The sequence below is a fragment of the Etheostoma cragini genome, chromosome 20, assembly GCF_013103735.1.
Source record: "Etheostoma cragini isolate CJK2018 chromosome 20, CSU_Ecrag_1.0, whole genome shotgun sequence".
In the NCBI taxonomy this organism is placed as follows: Eukaryota; Metazoa; Chordata; class Actinopteri; order Perciformes; family Percidae; genus Etheostoma; species Etheostoma cragini.
In genome coordinates, this window is record NC_048426.1 from 18,455,117 (window position 1) to 18,480,710 (window position 25,594).

Sequence of the window (25,594 nt, forward strand, 5' to 3'; positions counted from 1 at the left end):
GTGAGAATTTAATTTGGTGAAGCATTCTTGATAATTAGATGTTTCTAACCCTCTGCAAGCATTTAGCATGCTCATTAGCTTGGAAAGGGCTCTTTATTCAATACAAGTGTGTAAAATCTTGTGAACCAAATGGCCCAGCACAGACAAAAGACAAATACGCCTGGGGAGCTATTGTGCTCGACTGCCACTATCATGTCCTGACTTACTCGCACGTTAGCATGCAAGCTACATCCAGCCTGAGAATGTCATCAGGATACCCCAAGAGGAGCTGGAGGATGTGGCTGAGAATACAGACATCTTGGATATCTTAGTCTGCTGCCACCACAATAAGTGATGGGGTCAGCAAATCCTGAACCTCTATCATGGTCTATATATTCATTTTTAGTTGACATAGAATATAAAGTCCTATGTATATTGCAGCCCTGGGCATTTTGTTATGCATTTAATTTGCAGTTGCTGAGGCATGATGCTCAGCCATTATCACTTACAGTCACAAAGTAAGTCCATCCGACCAAGTGCTACGGCCACAGTTGCTAAAATCCACAACCTGACATAACATTTCCTTTCTTAGACACAGAATGAAACAGCACCTAGAACAGCCCTGCATGAATATTTTACATGCACCAATGCTTCCTGGCACAACACTGGAGCATACCGGGTCTTTCCTGCCTTTCAAAATGAATTTGGATTATGAGCTCTGGCAGGTTGCTCAGAGGTGAGGACCAGGACCAAGAGGGGATTTTTATTTTAGAGATTGGTTGGTGGGATGGAAGAAGTGCTGGAGGGAGTAGGGACAGGAAGGGACAGCAGTCTTTGTTCCGGATTCAGCTTGGTAGGATTGGGACTCAGGCCCAGGGAGAGGAGAAACAACAATACTAAGCTGTGACGGCAGGGGAAGGTGTGATTAAACCTGCGAGAGAACAATTATAATTTACACATGAATAAAAAACTTCTTTACTTTCTCTCCTCCTTTTTTAAGTCTTATTTTGAAGATTTGAATTGGCGCTGTTGACACATTAGGACGAGCAAATCTGTTGGTTTGTCTCACATGTGGAGCAACTGTAGGATGATTAAGTTCCTGCTCATAATCCCATTACAGCGCTGCAGATTCAGAGTTCATTTGTGGCTTTGTAGAAAAACAAGCTCCCATCTGAAAATAAATAGGGGACGTCTGAACCGGCAGCAGCTCACTGACACAATGCATCTTATGGCAGAACACAGAAGAGGAAGCTTTTAAACTGACCGGAAAATGAACAAAATCAACTTCTAAGGTAACAGAGAGCACAACCACCTCTTACAGGCTAAAGTAAACGCCTTTCACTGTCCCCTGAGGAAAATGGCTCTTGTTTGTTGATTTAGTAATTGTGACTTTTTGATGAGGGGCATTTTTTATCTTATCGACATGCTTTGTTGCACAGCACACGCCGGTTAGATTATACAAAAAAGAAAGACTGGCAGTTTTAGATTCTAGTGCAGTTTGTCAGGTTTTTCTCTTCTTTGACTTTGTCATTCACAGTCCATTGTGCACTTCATAGCTTTTCAATCTTCAAAAACATAACATTCTGCTGTGTTTTACTACTAAATAAACTGGATACACAAAACTACAGCACTGAGCACTTGACACTTCCTGAATGCGCAAAACATAACATAATATGTAAACAGAAATGACCATGGCCTGAAAATGACGTACTAAACATGGTAAATCTGCCACGGTCATTAATATAAATGGCATTATTTTCCATGGCTTAGCAACAGTAACTAGGTGGGGCAAGGCTTAACAAAGGTCAATCAAGTGGTTGCGATTAGAGCCCAACCTATACCCATTTTTGAAGTTGATAATGATGAAAATAATAATAATAACATTTATCTTGTGTAAACATCTAATCATTTAACAGTCATACAGTATAACAAAACATTTTGTGATAAATATGTCAGTTATTTTACAGTTGGGTAATAAACTTTATTATTAAGGATGACAATAAAAGCAAAGTTTGAGCAACAAATGTCATTTGAATCAATACATACATAATTTTAATGGTGCAATTACTTTTTGGATAGCTGCCAACATGCTTTGCCATGCCAAAATATTTTGACAAAGAATATTGTCTTGCCAATGAATGAATGGTTTTGGCTCTCATTTTGCTGAAAGTGCATACACCTGCTATTGCAGGTGTTGAATATACAGCGGTGGAGGCCTATAAGTGTGTAACTGTGTGCTTGTGTCAACATCCCAGAACCAGCTGCTGTGTGAACGGCAGAATGAGGGTCAAGGCCAAAAGACTGCAAATCACTGAAGGCGCGAGGCAGACCAACCTGACTTCTCTCCTAAGCAAAGAGACCGTATCCAGCTCTCTCTGGGACAGATAAAAGATGTCAGGTCGGGGATGCAATTACAGTCATCTGCTTCCTCCCTCTTCGCTGCCATCTCTTTCTCCACCCTCCCCCTGTTTACTATCTCCCCAACCTCTACATCCTCGCCGTTTGACCGAGTCTGAGGAATTACAGGCTCGTTATTGACATTCAGTCTTTCCCCTTGACCTCAAGAACATCTTATCTCTTTGACTTTTGTTTGGGTAAAGTTTTCTCTCATTATTGTCTTCCCTCTTTTATTCTCTGTAATCTTTGCTTTTTTTTGCGCTGCTTCATCTATTCATTTCCAGCTTATCTTTGCTTTTTTGTTTAATAATATTTTTTCAATGGCTTTCTGATACCATCTTGCAGTCTTTAAGCATTTGCCTTTAGGAGACAGTGAGATTTAGGGCAGGTCCGCGGTTCAGGGTTGTTCAGCCTGTTCGTGCAGGCAATCAGGCCGTTCACCCAAAAAATGACCGCCATGAATCAACCTATGAATGAGACAGCCATGGATTCAGCACCACGGTCAGCACTTCTGCTTTTAACTAACCTTACGAGTGGACAATAAAAGTATATCGGAGGCTGCTTGTGATGAAAACGAGTGTCAGAGGCGCCTGCTCTCAGGTTTGCTCCGGCTGAGTGATTTGATTGTAGTTGAATTGTTGCAGTGGAGATGGAGCAAGTCTTCCCTTGGTGGAGAAGTAAATTTAATTGGCCGCGTTTTGCATCACAGAGTACAACTGCACAGCTGTTTTTAAAAGAGGATGTTGCAGGCCTCACTGGGATAAAGCTCTCTACAAAATCAGCTTTCTCAAAACAAAAACACAAGACAAAAAAATGCAAAGAATGTATTAACCACTGTTTATCAGCTATAACGCGAGTTCCAGTAACACAGCACTGCATTTGCATTGTAACTCATTATTTAGTCCACATGCTAAAAGCCTTTTCTCTTGTGAAAGTAAAATACATTGTACATAAACAAATATATGAACTGATAAATAAGTATGTTTTTTATGGTAAGCATTCAAGCAGACTTATACAGTATAAGTACAATATAACATTTTACATTTTATTTGCACTAAGGGTGACCTGTAATGATCTAATTTCACCCCCAAAGTGGGGTCCTTAAGGGGGTTATAAGGGGCCCCCAGCAAAAGAGGGAATCCTTTATTTGTACGCTAATTTGTGTAAGTAACACAATGACAGAATGTATGACTATTTTGGTAACAGGCTTTATACACGTTCTGTAGTAAAACATCTAAAGGCTAAAGTCCTTTCAGATGCGGGACCCTGGGACAACATCTGGTTAAATGGGGGTCTGCGGTCTAATTTGTGTCAGTTTTGGGGTCCTTGACGTGAAAACGTTTGGGAACCACTAGCTTATTGGCGTGCGAGCGCTGAACTCTGATTAATAATCCAGTAAGTAAAACCTCTCACTTTCTGAGCCGCTCAGTCGACCAAACGATGTTCTGCTTTACATCCAGCGCTGACAATGATCTTAACATTCAAACAAAAATCGGCATTTGCAAATCCCCGCCCCCCCAGTGTTCATCAAAGCTGCATCAAACACTTCTAAAAGCTCAAAGTGTGCACAGATCGTCTGAGATGAGAAGCGATTGATTGAGAGAAATACCCTAAGCTCCTCCTGCATCTGGTTTTTGCCATTCCGACTCTTGATCTGCTATGTCATTGAAGTTCCAGCGCTCCAAGAAAGCACTGAGGAAAACTACTGCGGCTGCTGGAAAAAAGAAAAGAAAAAACAAAGGCTGACATCACCTTCTGCTGTTTGATGAATATTCATAAAGCAGGAGGTGTGTGTGTGTGTGTGTGTGCTCTAATGAAAAAGAGGGCGACATGTGGAAATTGCACATTTCTTCTTGGCATTGATGGGACTCTCACATCTGAGATACACACGCACATAGGCGCGCACATGGGCAGATACGCATGCACAGTCATTTTGAAAGTTGGTTTTGGTCATCATTTCTGCAATTGATAATATCGTCAAAAAAACATACTTAAAAGGAACATACGTGAATATGAACGCTGGAGGGATTGTTAGAGCATTTCACAACCCGCGAATATTTGTCCTTCAATTAGTTATGACATAACTCTGTTCATAGTAAATTACAGCTTAGGCTCTCTCCTTTTTCTCTGTACCGTATTGATGATTAGTTGTAGCTTCGGGTGCGACAGACGGCGATTGTCCTTCATTTTCTCGGTGACGTCAGAAGAATCTCAGTGTTGAGCAATGCTTTTGCAACTCCAATTTCCTCAAGTTACAACATTATAACTTGTGGAAAGGCATATTCACATCCATTTGCATTGCCCATTGTGAATTTGCATATTTGCATTGACTTTCAAAGTAACGTGCTATTCAATAAATTTGCTTTGTGTTTGGAAAAGTCACACCTTAAGTAGTTTTGCTTGTCACTCGAGTTTTGACATAACAATTTGAAGCTGAGGAATAGTGAAGACTGGGGGGCTCACACAGGAGGAATAAATGCACTCACCCTGCATGCTGCAGTCACAATGAGCTTGTGTGAGCGGATTCACTGGCTAGAGGAAACAAATTAACTGACACACCACAATGCTCATTTGCTTCCTGAAATAGTGCATTGGCTGTGGTGTTCTGTAGTGCCCCTTCTCAAAGTCATGATTCATCTGTCGGCTGATCTGATGTGCTTCCCAAACAACTACAAGCAACACCGCCCTCAGTTTTTGTGTATGAGTCTTGCTTTATTTGCCCTGTGGATGCTTGGATGCGGCTGCTGCAGCAGCTATGTTCTGCTGGCTGCCCTTTGCAGTCTGCGGGACTTTTGGCTTCATCTCCCCCTTTATTCATCTCCGTCATTAATACTCTGAGAGGTAGCATTGTTCAGCCTCCATACACAAACTCGCACACGGACAAATGTTTTGCATTGACGTCATCTAGCTTCTTTTGTTGTCTCTGTTAGTGCACTGCTGAATTAACACACACACACACACACACACACACACACACACACACAAACACACACAAACAGAGCAAATAAACATTCAGAAAAAGAGCTTGTAGAGCAGCCTCAAGATATATATGCAGTGGAAATTGAGTGCTTCCACACATCTCCACACATTCCAACTCTGGCAGCAGCCTCCCCATCATCCTTCTCACCTGTCACACAGTGCTTCTCTCAAATTAAATGGACCACTACACTAAACACCAGCGTTCATCTCCAAGGAAAGATTTCTGTGGGCACTGTGGATTGGTGGAGTCCAGCCACAGGGCAGAGACACACGTTTGTGTTTGTTGGACTGGTTGGATCATATGTTTTTGTATTTGTTTACAACTGAAGTCACACAGGAGTAGTAAACCTGGTTTACAAGCCTTTGTGACACTGATCTTTTCACAGGTGTCTAACCATGGAAGAATCCAATCCTGTGTGGGCTCGCCCTGTTTAGGCAGACATGAAGAAAAAAAGTCAGATCTTTGCTATTAGGACTTTGAGTTTGTGTGAAATTAGTTTATATCCTTTGCATTCCACTTCCGGGTTTGCTCCGGTGCTGCAAGAAATTCCGCCAAATGCATGTGTTTTCATTTTCCTTAATGCTAACTTAGTGTTGGAATATTAAATTTGGTTTATCTCTGCAGTGTAAATTGAGACAGCTAGCTAGACTATCTGTCCAATCTGGGGCACCCAGATAGCTCAGTTGGTAGAGCGGGTGCCCATGTATAGAGGTTTACTCCTTGACGCAGCCGGCCCGGGTTCGAATCCGGCCTGCAGCCCTTTGCTGCATGTCACTCCCCGTCTCTCTCAACTGTCCTATCAAATAAAGGCCTAAAATGCCCCAAAAAATAATCTTTACCTGTCCAATCTGAGTTTTCTCACTCATGACTATTTTGCAGCGGCTCCGTGTAGAGTTTAGGACCGCCCATGAAGATTCTGATTGGTTTAAAGAAACGCCATTAAACCAGAGCACGTTTTCCTCCCATCTTTAAATGCTGTGTGGAGTAGCCAGACTCTCATTCAGCATCCTTTTGGAGGAGTGGCTGGCAATGAGAGACTAGCGTGAAATCAACAGACAGCTAAGCTCGGGGCGCACTGTTCCAATCCGAAATGAAACTCGTGTCTGATGACAGGTCTTGGATGGCTTCCTCAGAGTGATTGAACACAATTTTGTTGCTTGATTTCACCGCCTCTGTTGTTCCATCTTATTTTTTCTCTGCTCGCTTTTCTCCTTCCTGCTATTGCATACACCAGCATGTGTTTTTCTATGCGTGTGTTTAGAGAGAGAGGACCATTTGGGTATTCAAGGAAGCCAGTCCACTGAGGAACTGCAGCGGGCAAAGTACCAATGCTTACTTTAGAATGCGAGTTGAACGCTGGGCTCTAATTGAAAGGGTCTCTGCCTCCAAACGCCCCCTCAGTCCAGTCTCTGATGACACAGGTCACTTTCACACACCTACACTCTTTAACACCCTGTTGTTCATCCTTCTTAGAGCTGCAGCTGGTCACAATCAGACAGTAGTAGTAGTAGTAGTAGATGTATGTATGTGCTTATCATATTAAAAGGTTTTGGCAAGTCTGATTTCTGGAAGAATTTAAAGAAAAAGAAAATTTACCTAAAAATGTTTAACTTTATTTCAAACCAACAGTGAATTGATGTGACTAACAAGTCGTGTGTCTTTGTCTGAAAAGCTTGTGTCTGTATGACTAGAGCTTTATAATGTTTATTTCTTGGAGTTCATGGAGTTCCATTGTTTTTTAAAAAAATATTAAAGTGAGCCACACTGTTGCACTGGGTGACATGTTCCTCATTACAATGAACATGGGCTTTGTAGTTTATGTTTAGAAAATTCCACGTACACCCGCCTGCTGCTGTAAATAAATGTACATGTGCACCTCATCTGCAGTTCAGAAGAAACCAGCAATGCTTATCTGTTTTAGGTAATTATATAATTGTGACTGTTAAGATTTACAGTATGTCTTCAGAGGGAAGGAATGGGCTTGGGCCTAAGAGCCACAGACAGGGCAGGGATGTCAGAACCTAAGAGGTAAACTAGGACATTGTTGGCTTTTGTCTTTTTACTGCATTTGTTACCAGAACATAAGCACAACTTTGCTTTGAGCTAAATGCTAATGCTAACATGAGGTTGTTAAAAGGCTCGCAATGACATTGTTAACATTCTTATGTTTACCAGGTGTGTTGTTTATCATGCTCACCCCCTTTAGATTATTATCTTAGCATATTTTCTTACAAGCACGGAACACAAAGTACAGCAGGGTTGATTGGATTTTCATTAGTTTTGCAGGTACTTATTTGGTCATAAACTTTGAAGAATTGAACAAATTCCTATTTTTACCTGATGATTCTAGATAACGAATGAAGGGATTACCAAAGTTATAAAATTTCATCATGAAGGGGAGATAGATATTTGTTTCAAATTGCAATCCATGCAAAATCTGTCAGGACATTTTGCCAGAAGGGCTACTAAACATACACATTATCAATAGCTATATTCTTTAAGCCATTGTTGTGTTGCATTATTTTATAATGTGTGTTCCTGTCATTTTGATATTGGCTTCAAATATTTTCCAAAGCTATTTAATTACAATAAATCTTTATCATGCTGTAATAGATTGTTGTGTTATGATTGAACAGAGCCACAGTAAGACCACCAACTGAATTCAACCCGGGAAGCAAAAAATGGAATCGGACCATCTCTACTTTTAACGTTAATTAACTGGAAATCCTTCCAGGGCCAATCAGTAATATGCAATTACCGGATTAATTGTCATTTTGTAATACCTTTCATTATATCTTCTTCTTTTTGACATCCTGTGCCTCTTTTAAAAAAATAGACTCAACAGTAAAGGCCCTGCTTTTTCATGTAATTTAAACATGAAATGATGTTGTTGGGTTACAGCGGTGCTAAACACTTCTCTTGCTGCACTGTGAACCCAAATCATCCTCTCTTTGTATCTCTGTCAGTCTCTTTCTACCCTTTTATTTCTCCCTCATTGTCTTTGTGTCTTTTAGGTTATATTATTAGACATTTTTTAGCATGGGGCTGACAAAGACCTGCCTGCTGCATGCTGATACAGCCTTAGAGCGCTGCTCTAGCCTTTCCTCTCTGATGTTATGCCATGCGCGCACACACATACACACTCACACAATAAAGTCTCTTTATATTTAGAGAGGCATGATGTACAGTATGTGTGTATGTACAATATGTGTGTAGAAACTGAGAAACAAAGAGAGGACTAAAGCAATAACAGCTAAATAATTCCATCTTCTTGGCCAGAGAACAAAGGAATGAAACAGTTCCAGTGGAAAATGGACATAAAATACATTTTGATTCTCCAAAAGACGGATAGCAGTGCATTCGGAGACAGACGATAGGCCGCAGACAGTGATGGATGCACACAGAGGGTGGGGAAAAATGAGAGGATGGGAATTGTTCTTAAAGTGACAAATACTGATGATGGCAGCCACAAAGGGAGAGATGAACGAAAAAAAAAGGATAGAGAGGAGTGTGTAACCTGATTAGTCGGATCAGTGAAGGGAGTTTCACGCTGTGCAGCCTAGCCATGAGTGTTGTGACACATGTGAACACACAGGATACGAAAGCAATGTAGTGAAGAGGAAAGCTAAAAAATAGACTTTTCAGTAGAGGTAATTATCTTACGTGAGTTTTTGTGCAGGAAAGTCACCGGACGCCACATTCTTCTGAACATAGCAATACTGAGAAATACAGAGAGAGTTGTGTGGAGCTGCTAGTCTTAATTAACTTTCTAGCAACTCAATTGGCTCAGTGGATTGAATGTAACAGACATTCATTAATATCAAAAAGTTACGCACTAAAGCTTTAATATCATAAACATGTAGTTTGTATAAAAGTTCAAAATTAAAAGGAACGTTCTTTTTGCTTCATAGCACAATATATAATGTGCACGATGAGGGATATTAAAGGGAATTTTCCCAGTAAGATTATATGTAGACTGCCATATGAGACATAAATATTTGAGCGTGTACACATGAATTTAAAATTAAATATATGCAGGTATGTGTGTGTGTGTGTGTGTGTGTGTGTGTGTTTTTATAAGTGCATGCATGTACGGACATAATGTGAATGTGTTTCTTGTTCTAAGCAAAGGAGAAAAAGAGAGCAGACAGCCAGTGAGAAACCAACTTTAGTACTACATCCAACCTGCAACACACATGATTATGCATAGGCCAGGCAGGCTGTGAGATGCAGGTCCAGCAAAAACATTACATGAAGCCCGACAGACTGAAACGAGAGACATAATAAAAATAAAAATGTCCTCTGTTATATGCAGAAATTTGGAACTTTAAACCAGTGTGATAAAAAAACATTTCAGTTCAACATGTATTTCACTGATAGGAGTTTTTCTTGGCAGTGCGCCTTTAATTTAAATACCAACAGCACTAATACATTTAAACCCTGTTGGCCCAATTATCGTAGGCTACTACTCTGTACGCCCGCTCTACATTGAATGACGAAATACCCTTCAGAAATATGCAAATAAGTATGAGAAGTGCTGAAGCAATTAAGAAAGTGAAGTATCTCAGTTTGACCACATTGATCAGAGCACAGATGAAGTACTTCTTAGTTAATGTGTCCAAGCTCAATGAAGTACTCATTAGCAGGTGATGGATAACAAGCGCTTTTCTCAACCGCCACAAAGTACATCTTCGCCTTATATGAGTCATAAACAACGTACAGTGTGGATATGACATCCATCAGGCATGAGATTAATCTGCCATTCCTTGGAACTCACCGAGGAGGACTAAAAGGCAAGCCGCTGAAATAGAGTGCCGGGCTGTCAACCTGACAGTGTCACTGTTGGAATATACTGTACTGCACTCTGTGTGAATGATGAGGAACACAATCACAGAGTGGAATTTGGCAGCCAAAAGAGGTTAGCCCTGCTTGACCTCCTTTTCCCAGCTCTTTAGCTAAAAGAGAGCGCTGCTGGCCACTGAGAGGGGCTTGTACTGTAATTGAACCGAGTGAAGGCCACGTCCAAGACGCACTGCTCTCTGGGCTGAGAAAGAGGATTGCTGATCATTAACTAGAAATGATCTCCGGCGGGGTATCAGAGTGTTGTCTTGGTGTCTTTGTTGTCTTTAAAGCACAGAGGAGCATTAGAACGTCAAACTTCAATAGGATGGCGGTGCCGTGTGGCTGTGTGACTCACTGAGTTTAATGAGGGTGTCTGTCAAAACAAAGGGCTTTTCTTTTAATGTCTGGTGGTTCTGTCTTCTGACAGCTATATCAAAGCTGCATTAGTTTGGGACTTGTTTTTCTTATTGGATCTAAAGTGATTCATCTCTGCATGAAATGTATCCACCAGGATTATTTCAAAAAAGTTCAACTGTAATATTGATATTGTTCATTCGTGAGAAACAAAAAGATTGCTCTTGATTTTGACAAATAAGAAAACAAGTGGAACTTTGCTTACGTATGATTGGTCAGCTCAAAGCCCCCGGCCTGCCTTCGCCTGGCTCGGCCTCCCAGCCATCTGTTTCAATCATCCTAATGAAGCACGGCCTTTTCTGAGGTTCTCGGAGACTCCCTCTCCACACTGGCCCAATCAGCCTCAGAACGCCGCAGCCCCTCTGGAGGCATCCGGTACAGGCGAGGCCGAGTGTCGGCCGAGATCTGTCGTTTCATCACCACCAGCCCCCTAATGAACTAGAGGATTGAGGGCAGCGAGAATAAACAAAGAAGGTATAAAAGGGAAGAAGAAGCGTAGGCCCTGCTTTGTACTAATAAAGAGACTCTTTTCCTAATTAAAGTGGTTCTTTAGTTCCTTATTGGGCACACTTACGCAGCAGGACTTATCTGTGGAGACGATCTGACCACTTTAACAATTAGCTTTGTGATAAATGGTCGAGCCGTGAATGACTTTTTCCTTTTGGGTGGTCTTTCTTCTGTAATACCAGCTCTGAATTAAGCTCTCATTTTAACTGAAAAATGTAGGCTATATTTCTTTGCAAAGCCAGCTCTTTTTGTGCTCTCCACCAACTGGGGAAGTCCCATTCATTCAATATCAAAGGAGAGACTGTGAGCTCCTGGATCACAAAAGAGTTAAATTCAGCATGGCTCATGAGTATTATTCTGTTTAAAACGGTCCATATAGAATCATAATAAAACTGATAAATATAACTGATTTGTTACTCAGAAAAAGTGATTAGCAGAGATGCATCTCCAATTCAAATCAAGGACAAGTAGACATGAAGAATATTACTTACAGCACAGTTTCAGTGTCACAATCGAGCATACAAATCATTTATATAACACTCATCCACCACCAAACTGTGGCTCTATATGTAGTCATCCCTGTTCTGTCCATCTACACACACACGTACTGCACACACACACACACACACACACACACACACACACACACAAAAACACAACCTTATTGCAAGACTTCCCTGTAGCCATGAATGGTCTCTCTGACTAAGCTCCCAGCAGATAGATAACTAAATTTTGTATGAATAAATGCCAAAGGTAAGCCAGTCAGGTTGGAGCAAGAAAACGTGTGTGTGTGTGTGTGTGTGTGTGTGTGTGTGTTCTTCTGATCATCAGTAGGCCGCAGAACGTTTTGCCACGTTATGATGCCCGGTTTTTAAACAAACTTGATCTATATAGTTATTCTCATAAAGTAAGCACCAGCGACGATGGTAGTGCATTTCCATTTAGAGGAGTTTTATCGAGGCTGGAGAAATGATAAAGCGAATGATTTATGAGCGGTATCAACAAGCCAGGTTAAATCTTATCCCACAACGTGGAGGGGGGGGGAACCCACTGACTCCATTTTGAAGGAGGAAAGGGGGAAGTTTGGCATATTGCAGATTGTGGGAAGAGATGAGAACAGTGTTTGATGCAAATGGACTTTAGTACTGTACTGGGTGATGAGCCAGCATTTCCTAACAAACATAAGCATATCACCTGTAATTTGTATATCGAATATATATATATTTCTAGATTCTACTGTGTTAATTTTGTCAGCTGCATCAGACCCATTCAAATTGTCTTTCCCATATTTACTTTTATACATTATCAAATATAAAATACTATTAATACCATGGCTTGCCTGAATACTTGATGGTTTATTACTTTCTAAAAGGTGTGCAGTATTATTGTCCAGTATGCCTAGCTAATCAACATTTCAAATTCAAATGTAATTGATACTCAATGTCAATCCATTGCTTTCCATTCTGCATTAGTCCAGAGTTGCAACTAAACCTTGACTAAGATATTGGATAATGATCGCTTTGTTGTAAAATGATGTGTGCCTATGAGTAGTGCCTTCAAACCCATATACTCCCTGTACTGGTCCAGACCGAGGTTGCAGCTGGAAAAGCACAAGTTTTATTTTTTTCCATACCTATATGAACCCGCATATACCACAAAATAAAAGCATGCTCACACGTGACACAGTTATCTTCTCCGAGCTGCTTCTTTAACACTGTTTCCAGTTGCAGTTTGCCAAATGTAATAAATATTTGTAGCCTATTTTACACTGTTAGGTCAGGCACAAAGACACAGAACACAGCCCCGAGAGAACACAAGTTTACCTGATTGCTATTCCTGCAGTTCTCACTCATGTTGTGTTTAGCTCTCTTTTCGAGATCAGACAGTTCAACCTCTTAAAGGTTGTTAACACACGAGGGGTGCAGGGGCCCTTGCATAATTTGCAGGGGCTTACGCACCTTGTAAAGTGGGTGTGTAGGCATTTATGGGGGCCCTCTGGTAACCACGGGTTCCTAAGCAGACGCTTAATTCGCTTATGCATCTGAATGGCTCAGGAAAAGGGTTTTGTGTGGTGAATATTAACACTTTATTGCGACGAAGTGATGCACCTCAGATTGAAATCTACAGACGTTTGCCTGACTGAATAACTGATACTACCAGTACGGTACCAGTTGTGCAAAATACAATCAATACATTTCTTATTAATCTTTCACAAACACTTGCTTGCGACTACCAGTGTTGTCTGGACATGCAAGGTTAAAAGGAAGTGTATCCCAAAAAAAGCTTTTTCGGAAGTGCCACTTCAATGTAGCATCTGCCAGTGTCTTTGGGCCACTCTGTGCTCATTAGCAGGCAGACTGGGGAAGGACTTTCTCCATCTGGTAGCCTCGAGCAGCACACACTGCACTGCACTCAGCCCAGCACAGAGCTCATACTAAATAACACACTAGCACACAGTGTAAGTAGAGTAACAGAGAACTTGTAATGCTTTACTAAACCGGTGGCTAAGTATACAGTTCACGCAGCCTGGGATCCATACAGCTCTGTGTGTAAATGACGTTAATCCACAATGATTGATGATGATGTGTTGGGCCGTTAACTGTTTATTAGCTTTACAGTTAATGTCCTAGGTGTAGCAGCTGATACATAAGGACACTTAAGTTCCCATCAAAGTAAGCACTGAACTGATGCTGACAGCAAAACACCATGACAAACAACAGGTTACAGTTAAAGCCTGGACCATATTTGTCTGGTTCTCATGGGAATTTTAGCTTTTGAATAGCGCCAAGGTGTGCTTTACACACTTAAAATGTCTGCAGAGCATTACATTTCACAACCTAGACCGTTATTTATTTGGCATTAAACAAAGCTTCAACTCCTCTTTTAATTATTCTGAAAAGGTAGGACCACCTGTGAAATGTATAAATTGGAAAGTCATGTGTCAGCACAACAAAAGCAGCTTTTCTTGAGCCGAAGGTTCCTGTCAAAAATGTTAAATCTGCCTAAGAGTCCCACTTGGCAGCAAGACAGTGGGTCCTGTAAATGAGTAACAACCACAATATAACTTTTTAATGTAATGTGCTTCACCTGACTCAAAAACAGATTGATTTTGACATTATCAAAACATCAGTGCAATTGCAAAGTAAGCAACATTCATTTTCTGTTGTTGCTGTTTTCGAATTGCCAAGAGAACAGTAACTGGGACTGTTTTAGTGTAATTATAATGTGGGTTACAGTATGACATTAGAGAACCCATAAAGCATGAGTTTTTAGTGTGATTGCTCCCATTGAGAGGTGAACCACTAACCCTGGCAGAGAAAATGTCACTGTGTGTGTTTTCACTTGCAAAAGAGCTATTTTGGGAAATATAATGTAGTGTAGGCAGGCATGATTAGCAGAAAATGCCTCAGCTCTCACCTTAATCCGAGCAGAGCCACCCTTCCGCAATCTGAATGCCCTATTCAGAAGCACTACGTGAGCTATTTTCTGCCTAAAGTTACAGTATAAATCACTCATGAGGAGTACGAATTAGCCATTCTTTGTCAAACTTAGTTTTCTCTGAAAGTCCGCTCAAACCAAACAAATCATGTCTGTCTGTCATTCTTATCCCTCTCCTGCCAACTGTATTACAATTTCTCTAATGCTAGATGGGATATTTGACAGTTTGGCACTGGTAATCTGTGCTATTTCAGTAGATGTTAATCATCCATGTGAACATCAGTCAAATTTTTCCTCCAAACGCCCCATTCAGAAGAATAAATGGGATATTTTAATGCGCCTGATAAAGATCAAACTAGAGCTATTATCAGTTAAGTTCTCCTGAAGCTACAAGCAGTTTTCACTTTGAATAATTTAGTGCAAATATATTTAAGGTGTGACACTGTTTCACCCAAAGCAACTGTAAAATAAGGAACACAAGGCTGCGCATGTGACGGTATGGACAATTGGCGATGCAATTCATGTTGCACAAACGAGGATTAGCGCTTTTCCATTCACTGGAGGGATTATACACGGAGGGGGGAGGCACAGACTATATCTGTCTATGCAGATGAGACGTTCTCACACACTTAAAATGATTTATGGAATGGAAAAGGCTGAAATATAGTCAGATGGAGTTAGAGAAGAAGCACGTGGGAGAGTGTCTTGGGCATGAGAAGGAAGTTGAAAATGAGGTTGCTTGAGTGACAGTTAGGTGAAGTGCTTGTGAGGTGAATTCACTACCAATCAAAAGAGAAATAACTGCAAAAGAAAAGGACATACTGGTTATGCGTGTACTATAGGTGAATATGGTGGTGAAAGGCTGTTTTTATCATCTGCAAGCTCTTTGGGCCTTTTCTGCAGTCTGATTTGATATAGTTTTAACTCACGTGGGGACATAGCGCTGAGCTGTTGTGTTAGCTTTCCAACGTGTAACAAGACTACGAGTCTACAGCTATGCTAGCGGCTATGTCAGACTGTGCATACTGTATGCACATGTGTGTTTCCAGCTAACATGCTCACAATGACAATGTTAACATTTTGATGTTCAGCAGGTATATTTACCAAATTCACCGTGTTAGTTTAGAGTGTTAGCATGCTAGCATAGGGATTAGTCATTAGGATTCATTCTTCAGGTACCACAAATCTCTGTACAACATTTTATTGCCATCCATCCCCTCATATATGAGATATTTCAGACTGAAAGTAGTCGACAGAATGAAAGACACTACCCTCGCTAAAGCCAGGCCTACATTTCAACACATACTAAAAAAAGAAAATAAAGACAGAAGAGAGTGCAGTAGCAGCAAGCAGTAGCTCTGTTCTAGGTACCTCCCTCATTTTCGTTTCAAAGGGTGACAGCTGAGACAGAGCCAGGAACTTTATAGATGCAATTTCAGAGTAAGCTAAGATTAAACTTTAACACAAAGGAGGCTGGAAGCTCCCTCCTGTGAAATTTCCTCGAGTCAGTAGTCTTTCTGTGGGGCAACTTATTTTCCTGTTTCCTGTTACTCTTATACACATAAGGACACTTAAGAGGGTGGGTTAGAGCTGAAATGCAAGAAATGAACATAAATAATGCACCGTAAACTGAAACTAAAACCATGCTTTAAATATATCGTCTTACTCAAATTCCTGCCAGTGTTTTACAATGGTAATACCACCTGCTTCGCCAGCTGAGGAATGGCAGGTGACATTGTAGCTTTTGTCACTGATGGACTCCTCACCACGTCAAAAGGCCACCAGGCCAGATGGAGACTTGATCGGTGGTTCCTCATTGATGGGTGCCACACACCAGGGTAAAGGATCGATGTAGAGGAAAAATGATTTCACCTGTGACTTCGAATGGCTTTGACTACAAATCAAAAGGCTCCCACAGGGTTAGCTACAGCATTTGGATAAATATCCAATGCCATGAGTGAGTGAATGAGTGATGTGTAAATTGTATCTTTCCACAAGCTCAAAGTTGTGCTCCTAACCCTTACTGGCTTTCGTCTGCACGCTCACACCAGCTGTAATGCCTGCAGCAATTAGCTGGCAAAACCTAATGACATAATGAAATATAATATGCCATTAGAGGAGAGCAGGTTTAATGATTTCATCAGACCCACAGCTCTATCCAGTTTGACTTAATTGCATTCCAGAGGAAGGTTGTGGTGTGGGCACTGCCTAAAAGGAAAATGTTGCTACTGATGGAAGTCTCACAGAAGTACCGGCATGTTTCAAAGGAAAATTCAATTGCATTTGTTCATGGTGACAATCGATAAATAAACAGTAGTGGAGGCAGATTGTAAATGGGATTATTTTGAGCCCCAGTGGGAATTTAGTGTGGAATTGAAAGGTTAGGAGGACGTTGCACATCAGATTTTTCTTGAATTATCAGAGATGATAACCTTAAATCTTCTACCTAGTAGCTGCTCTACGTCTGAAACAAAGGCATAAGTGTGAGATGTTTTTTATTTAAACTGAACCGTGGAACTGTAATAGACATTATTTTTAGTTCATCCAGCACGATATACTACTCTTGCGTAGCTTTGCAGTTGTTGTGGCTAGTCTTTTTTACTGCAAGATGCTGTGTTAAAGCTTCAACTTGATCTGCTATAGCTCACAGAAGAGTATTGTGTTGCTTATAGGACTAGTTTAACATGTTGGGAAGTTTGGGACAACATTATATGTTTGTTCACTTTGAAGCTACAGCCAGCCAACAGTTAGCTTAGCATAGCACAAAGACTGGAATCAATACATCGTTTGTCCAAATGTTGTTTCGACCAATCCATCCACGCCAATCTCTTCCATTCATGGACTATATTGTTTTGGTTTTTTTTTATGTCCAAGGAATCAATACTACATGAGCTTATAAATGAACTGAGCTGATAATGAAAACTGCCAAGTGTAGGAATGCATTGTGTTACTTTTTCTTATCAGTGCATGTGTTACCTGATTATTCCAGATTGCAGTAACATGAAAAAATTGTATTATGTGTGATGATGTTAGTCCCCATGGTAGCCATTTACTGTAGTGAGACCATTGTTTAATACTTTTCTCACTCTATAAAATGAACTGTTGTGACCTTCTAGGATAATCACAGCCTCATGAAACTCTACAACCACAAACATTTAGACAGGGTCTAAATGGTAAAATGTATAGCATAAAATCTGTGTACGAAATGGTATGAACCCAAACATTTCTGCAACAACTAATCAGAAATAATTGAGTATGGGAATAGCTATCATAATGTTCCAAGCCCTTAATCACTCTAAACTTTCCAAAATTGAAGTGGCGTGTTTGCGCAGAACCAGAACACAATCATTTGTTATATGTTTCAACTGCAGTACTGGTGCAATGTTATGCACCAATTAACCAGTGGGCATATTTGATGAAATTAATCTGGAATTAATAGTCTGTTGTTGATAAATGATGTGTTGGTGTGGATGTCTTTCCGCAGTACAACCCAGTGATGGAGTGAACCATTTCACACTTCAATGTAACTATTGCTCTTGTTTGATTGATACACATTTAAAAATCTATGTGTGCTTGCATGTGGGCACAAACATGGAATTTTATGTTGGAAGGTTTCAATCTATTATGTGGACAAAGCAAGAGGGTACTTTTTAGACAGTGCAACACAGTGTAAATAGATTTACACACAAAACCAAATAAAAGACAGCTTTGCATTCATTGTAGTATCTTGTATCTTAGTGGGATTTTACTGTGCTACTGTATGTTATGTCATCCTATCTTATCTTATAGGGTTATGGTACTCCAAGATCAAACCATATGCACTAACTTAATATATGGAGGAAAGATGAACATGTACATTTTTGTCACACACTGAAACTTGTATGTTACGCGGTTCAATTTTTTTTTTTATAGTTATTTCCTAATCATTGTTTTATCAATAGAAAATTGATTTTAAACCTGCATTAAATGGCCACCTGGGGTGACAGAAACAAACAATGTAAACACCATTGACAAAAAGGAAAGAGGCGAACTCCGATCCCTTGCGTGAAAATATTAATTGCTTGATGCTTGTCCAACACCCCAATTGCCACACCCTTACTTTCTGCCTTGGTGTAGGTTATACTTCTTCCTGGACTGGCTCTTAACGTTGGTATTGGACGTGAATCATGAGGTGCAGAATTGTTTACAAACCTTTCACCGATCCACCTGCACTAGCCAGCTGAATGTGTGTACCTGATCCAGTCGCGCTGGCCTCAATCCCAGACCTGTTGTCAGCTAATGTTGTTCCTTCATCATTGGCTGTAAGTCAACACCCATTACCTCTCTGAGCCACCCCTCCCATTTTCCCAGCCAGCCTCTCACCCCACCTCTAATCATTGCCAGCATCAGCACAAGAATACTAACGGAATGCTGTGTTGGGAGGACTCCAGATTGACAGCTCTCCCAACATAATAACCAACGCCCACATTCAACAACAAAGCATTGCCCCAGGCATTTTCCCCAATATACACTTATTACATCAGCAGTAATAAAGGTTCTTTAGCTGGAATATTGAGGCAATGGTTAGGGAGCGCATTTGTGTTGATGTCCATTTAATTAACCCTCAGGATAAAACTATCAGCCACTCTTTTATCCACACTAACACAGGGCAATACAGTAGGCTATATGGAGCTGCATATCATGTTTGTGACCATTTATCTAGATGATGAAGATTACTGTATTCTAGTGTTGTTGCCCCCACTGTGGGAGTGTTACAGGCACAGACTAAGAGACCTTGCTGCTGGAATTGAAAGCCATTGATCTGAGCGAAGGACCTGCAGGTAAAAGCAGAAAACAAAAAAAGAAAGTCAATTATTTTTTTCCGCTGGCATATTATTGATCAGGAATGTTTGGGGCTTTTCCTACAGAATAAGAGAGGAACTGAGTAACATGGAGAGAGGAAGTCATTTTCAAAATAGACACCGGCGAGAAAGCGATTAAATAAGATTCACTATAGAAGTTGGAATGAGCATATAAATCCTCTCTGTGTTTCATTTAATTTTGCCCTCTTGCCAGAGTTATTGATGTCTGAGCCTTAATTACTTTGTGGGCCGTGGTTGGTCAAATGCTTTTATCCCGTTTTTGTATGGAACATGGAGAAGCTTTTCACACAGGCTTGTATTTGGAGGACTGCTCTTGAGCATAATTAATGGACGGGACAAAAACCATGAATAGCAATGTGGCAAATATGCCTTTTTTTGAACGCCTTCCACTCTGCTACCTCCGTCTTTCTTTGGGGAGTACATTGTGCTGCTTGTCGGTTGAGGTAATTCACGTGTGGGTAGGCTGCTTAAAAAAAGGGATATCATCAACATCATCATCATCAATCATGAAGCTTATGTTAAAGTGTCAAAGAGACTCACTGTTCATTTCAATCTTAAACCACCTCAGAAGTCCTACTGACCCTGATGATTTGCTGACAGAGGCAGGACAGTTCCACAGTGGATGTTCAGACACGGCCTGATTAAAAAGTTACACAAGAGCATTCAGCCTGCTGTAAATTTCCCTCATTGCCTACTATCATTCAGAGCTACGGGCTGATGACACCTTCTTGGATTGTCTTTTTGCATGCAAGTAACAATGTCAGCCCTCGCAGGACAGAGTACAATCCCTTCTCACGTTCATTTTCTCTAAGTGTGCGCGTGCGCGTGCGTGCGTGCGTGCATGCTTTCCTGTTGACTCATGTAGTTCAGAGTCATGTCGGATAAATTCCCAGCCATTTGAGCAAAATGGATGACCATCATTAACGAGGCAGGGTTTAAATCATTCGGCCTGATAACAGTACAGGCCGTGATGGCTTTGCCTATTGCATTACCGCACAGCAGCGGACCCTGTAATCATCACAATTCCTCGATCGATGAGGCGTCCATTCAGTGCTTCAATTGACAAATCGACTCCTTAGCCTCCAGCTCACCCGTTCCTTCCCCTTTCTCTGTCACTGGCTCCAGATGAAAGTAGAAAGGACTCGGCATTCCCACATCATGTGTAATCCCCCCCATTTCCATAGCTTTGGGGTAGTCAGCCTTTGGACAGAAAATAGCACCAGATTGTTCAACCTAAGCATTGATAATGTGGTTTCTGGCTGCTTTTGGAGGGCACAATAATTCCATTAAGTGTTTAGCTCCACATCAGCATAGAGGCTGACATTTGAATCCTTCCTTCTTTCTATTCATTGCATCCCTGTTAGAAGATGTTTATTTCTGCCTCTGTACACATGCACAGCAGGGATGGCTGATAACCACATTTCCATGAAAGTGGTGCCGACATAGATGGAGATTAAGGAGATGCATCATTCATCAGTTAACTGGTGAAGTGCTGATATAATACAGTTTATACTTGTATGTAACGGATCAAATTGGACCATTTAAAGTTAACCCACTGCCCTCATGGAGTTAGTGACCTGTCTGTCGCTGAAGCTCACACTGCTATAATTGACTAGGAACAACTCAGAGCCCCTTAGGTGTACTTAGAACCAATTGTCATTCCATCTGTATCATGTTCTGTCAGTTCAATATCCCAGAGGGTGATTGTAGAGACCTTAATGAAGAAATAAGTTGTTGGTAGTGGGTTTTAACCCTGCCTCACTAAAGCTGATGGATATGCTGTATGTAGGGTTCTGTGAGGAAACGGGAAGTGAGAAGGCATTGTATAGGTAATATTTAGAAAGGTTTCACGCATTCAAAGATAAAATATAAGTCAGTTTTTATTTGCATTCATTTATGGTATGTTATTACCTACCAGCATTGTGGGTCAGTGTCCTAAGCCCATTTCTGGTCACTCTCCACAGCAATGCCTTTATCAGCCTATCCCGACATAATATACAGTGCTGGTCATAAGTATAGGAACCCCTGCTTAAGTTGACTAAAAAGTAATATTTTGGAAATTGGCTTAATTAAATGAGGAAAAATCCAACCTTTTAAGGACACCAATTTTCTTTTCTTGTATGTTAGCAGGACGTAGCAGGGTACAGCAGAGCGTAGTAGGATGTAACAAGGCATTGCAGGACCTGTAGCAGGACCGTGGCGACAGCTGCAACCATGATTTTGGAGTCTCCCTGATCCAAGGAAACTTGCTGAGGGCAAAAGAACATAAAGACTCTGGGGAAAGACTCCCCAGAGCTAGGTTAGTAACAGGGATTTCAGGGACATGGGTGCACACAAATGGAAGCCACAGAGAGAAGCCTGGATACGCTGTACTGCCCTGCCTCCCTCTAGTTTTATTATATTATTATATGGTAAATTAATCTGACAACTAGAAAGAGAAGCAGAGAAGAGAAGGGGTGCTCTGTCTGCGGCTATACACCCTCCCCCGCCGGTCTAGGCAAACGCTGCTACTCCTCACTCCCTAACTATAAGCTTTATCAAAGAGGAGAGTTTTAAGTTTTAGTTTAGTTCTTAAATGTGGTGACTGTGTCTGCCTCCCGAACTCAGATCGGAAGCTGATTCCACAGTAGAGGAGCCTGATAGCTGAAGGCTCTGGCTCCCATTCTACTTTTAGAGACTGTATGACTCAAAAGTAACTCTGAATTCTGGGAGCGCAGTGCTCTAGTTGGACAATAAGGCACTAAGAGCTCTTCAAGATAAGATGGTGCTTGACCATTTAGAGCTTTGTAGGTCAGGAAAAGGAATTAAAGGCCAGTTATTTCAAGGGTCCAGGATACTATGCATCCTGATTAAGTTCCTTTGGCCTTTGGAATTAGATTAACCCCACATCATCACATACTCTTCCCCATACCTAGAGATGGACATGTTTTTTTCAGTTAGCCTAATAGCTGGTTTGATTTGCATTGAGAGATGATTTTATGCAAAATATCCCATGCCGATGCTGCAGGAAAACCAATAAAGAACGTTCCAAGCGAGTTTAGCAGTTTTGTACCATGCAGTAAAATTAGTTTGTTGTAAAATTACATTACATTACATTACATTACATCATGGCCCAACATAGTGCAAGGTACCATGTAAGTTACCCAAGAATGAGACACATGGTGTAATGTGTGGTGGCGAACCATTTATGAAGTGAGCAGGTCAGAGTGGCCTCCCGAGGGCTACCAGTACAGATGGCTCATTAGACTAGCGTTTGATACAACCCCTGATCTCCCATTCCTCTACCCTGCTGTCATCCCTCTTTCATCCGTCCAACACTCTACCAGCTGTTTACATCTAACAACCACAAGAGTTCAGACACCAGAAAGAAGAGAGTACAATATGTTTCTCAACTCTATGAAAAATACACCTAAATAGTTCATAGCATGCTTTTCTTAAATTATGCCAACACAGATAATTTGAAATCCTTTTCTATTATCTCCTGGGAAACAGGAGCCAGTTGCTTCAGTTTGCCAAACTTGGCCTATTACTGTAAAGTGTATACTAAATGTAGATTTACTGTATACATCACTAAATTAAAATGAGTTGCACCACACAAACTAGTTTGTATGTAACTAAGTAATAACACAATGATCATCATTCATTTGGAGCCATGCCTTGCTTTTTTTGCAGCTAAATGCTCCACTACGTTCACCAGCTGGTCTCCACCTGCATCTGTCTGCCTTTTGGCACTGAGCAGGTAGTGTACAGGAAGAACCTTTTCACTGAAAACAGCTGCCTACCGAGGTCAAAAACAACTCTATGAGAGTTGGGGAGGGAACCACAACAGTAAAATTGCCGGTCAGACAGATGAACAATAAGCTGAAAGTGATTATAAAGAATCTCTGGTCTGCACTGGAGTTGCAGTCATCGGCATACATACATATTGTACATTTAAGTTTTAACGATAAAACAAAATTAATACATTGTTTTTGAAACTAGCTAGTTGCTTAGGAAAGACTTCACGCACAACGTTGAATTGAAGTTATAATTAGTTGATACAACCCAGCACAGAAGAGAGAGCGTGGTGATGAGGATGGGGAGGTTGTTCTCCTGAGTACGTGTGCAGCAATTTATTGATCCACTATCAGTCTGTGTAAACTATCCAGCCTTTTATTACATGAGTATACTATACAGCTCCTATTTTATCTTTTTTTTCAAACAATTACTAAAATGGATGCATTTTATATGTGTCACAGGGGTGACCCATATACCGTTCTACAACATTAAAACACACATTATTACGTGAACATGGCATACAACCACTACAGCTGCAAATGTTTGTCCATGTACTGCAAAGATGTATTTCATTATATAAATGATAAATGCAATACCTTTACATTTCCTCAGAAAGCATTCATGCATTGCTCTTCATTGTGGCAATTGAGTGGGTGTGTTTTACAACACTTTCATCATCACAGTGTATATTTCTGAATTTTATTAGACACTGTTTATGGCTATGAGGTAGAGACTGCATGGTGGTCTTGTGAGTTATTGATGTGTGCCGAGTGTCTGTGTGTAATTGTGCTGCGAGGTGTCTTGTCTACGATCAGGTCATTACATGAAGCCCTGTGTTGACAGACAGAGTCCTTGGTTGTGAATGTGTCACTGATTAAATAGGTCGGATTGAAATGCGTCGCCAGAGATGGGCTTTACCCATAAAGACCCAGCGGGGCCACATGCCTCATTGATCTGTAACAACCACCGTAATTTAAGATGTAACACCGCACACTCAACACAGTATAAGCACAACATAGCAAATGTGCGAAAAGTCAACATGACCTTCAGATGGGTTTCTTTTCTTTTTCATGGGTGCGTGAGATGCAGCCACAATATTACAATCATGACTGGACTCCTTTGGTGATTGTGGGCTAAAGGGGAAAATATATGTGAGAAAAAAAGGCAGATAACCGAAGATCAAAGGTGTTTATCATCCAGGCAAATCACAGGAAATTTTCATCAATATTTAAAGGATGGCTTATTGAGGAGAGAGTGAGACAGACTAGTAAAGAGATTCTTTTAATGTGGTTTCAACACTAACCTTTATAATATGTTGCATATTTTATCAGAGCTGTAGCAATTATACAAGTATAATACGAGTACGGGGTCATCTTCTCTTATCCTCTTCTTATGTCTTCTCTTCCTCTCTGTGGAACATCAAAGAGGCAAACAGGATATTTTGAGCTTTCCTCCCACTTCTAAGAAAAAACACCTTGAATTTGTGTTGCTCTTATTCAGGAACTTCACTCAAGGAACTTTTCCACTAGGCTCAAAAGAGAAAATTGCATTAAAATTTTATTCATGAAGTGTTATGCTGCGGTTAAACACAACCCCAAACTGTGTACATATGAAAAGGGAGGAACCATGCATGGCTAAAACCAAGTGGCGAACACGGCCCTGGGGAATGAGGTTTTGCCAGACAGAGGGTGAAATTTACAAGTGATTTCTATTTGAATGACCTTAGACAGGTTACGTCATTCCTACATGTAAAGCCCTTTATGGAATATTAGACTCATAAAGTTGAGCCCTCTATCCACCTCAGATTTACAGTTATCTTTACTTTGCAGTTAAACATCTCCCTTCCTCTGTGAATCTATTGATTGTATCCCCAAGGAACATCTGGTTCCTATCAATCAATACTCATTGGTCATTAAGCCATTAAGGTTTCATTTGCTTTGAAGGTTTCACCATCCTATCCTCCTCTCTCCTCTACATTTCTTTGACATTAAAGGTACCTAAAATAGCCAGTAGGAGGATATTAAAGCCCCACTCACAGTAGGAACCAGTGAACAGCCACTGAAGCTAAAAGGGTCTGGTTCCTTCTTCCTTCCATCTCGCAGAAGTGGCTGAAAGACAACAACACATTGATTTCATCTAAAAGGCGTTGTTGTTTGGGTGTAGGAAATGTGTCTGACTGTAGAGAGAGGGACTTCGGAGATGCCTCACAACTCTAATGAATAGTTCATTTTCTCTGTTTTAGATCGGCTCAACTTATCCATCACAGAAAGCCCATCAGTGACAGACAGTAGGAAATGTGTGGAGACTCTGGGACTCTCTATATCCCCGTCTCTGAAAATTAGAAAACTAATAATAAGACATGACTAGGCATTATCACAAAGGCGACCATAGTGTTTAC

General features: G+C 40.8%; 1 long non-coding RNA gene across 1 annotated transcript; it reads right to left on the reverse strand.

The window, feature by feature from the left end:
* Window positions 1-3,587: 3,587 nt before the first annotated feature.
* On the reverse strand, window positions 3,588-25,331 carry LOC117936323. The gene is made up of 3 exons (XR_004654918.1): window positions 25,320-25,331; window positions 18,823-18,832; window positions 3,588-3,727 (listed from the first exon to the last, which is right to left on the reverse strand). It is a non-coding gene; the product is annotated as an uncharacterized LOC117936323 (long non-coding RNA).
* Window positions 25,332-25,594: the final 263 nt, after the last annotated feature.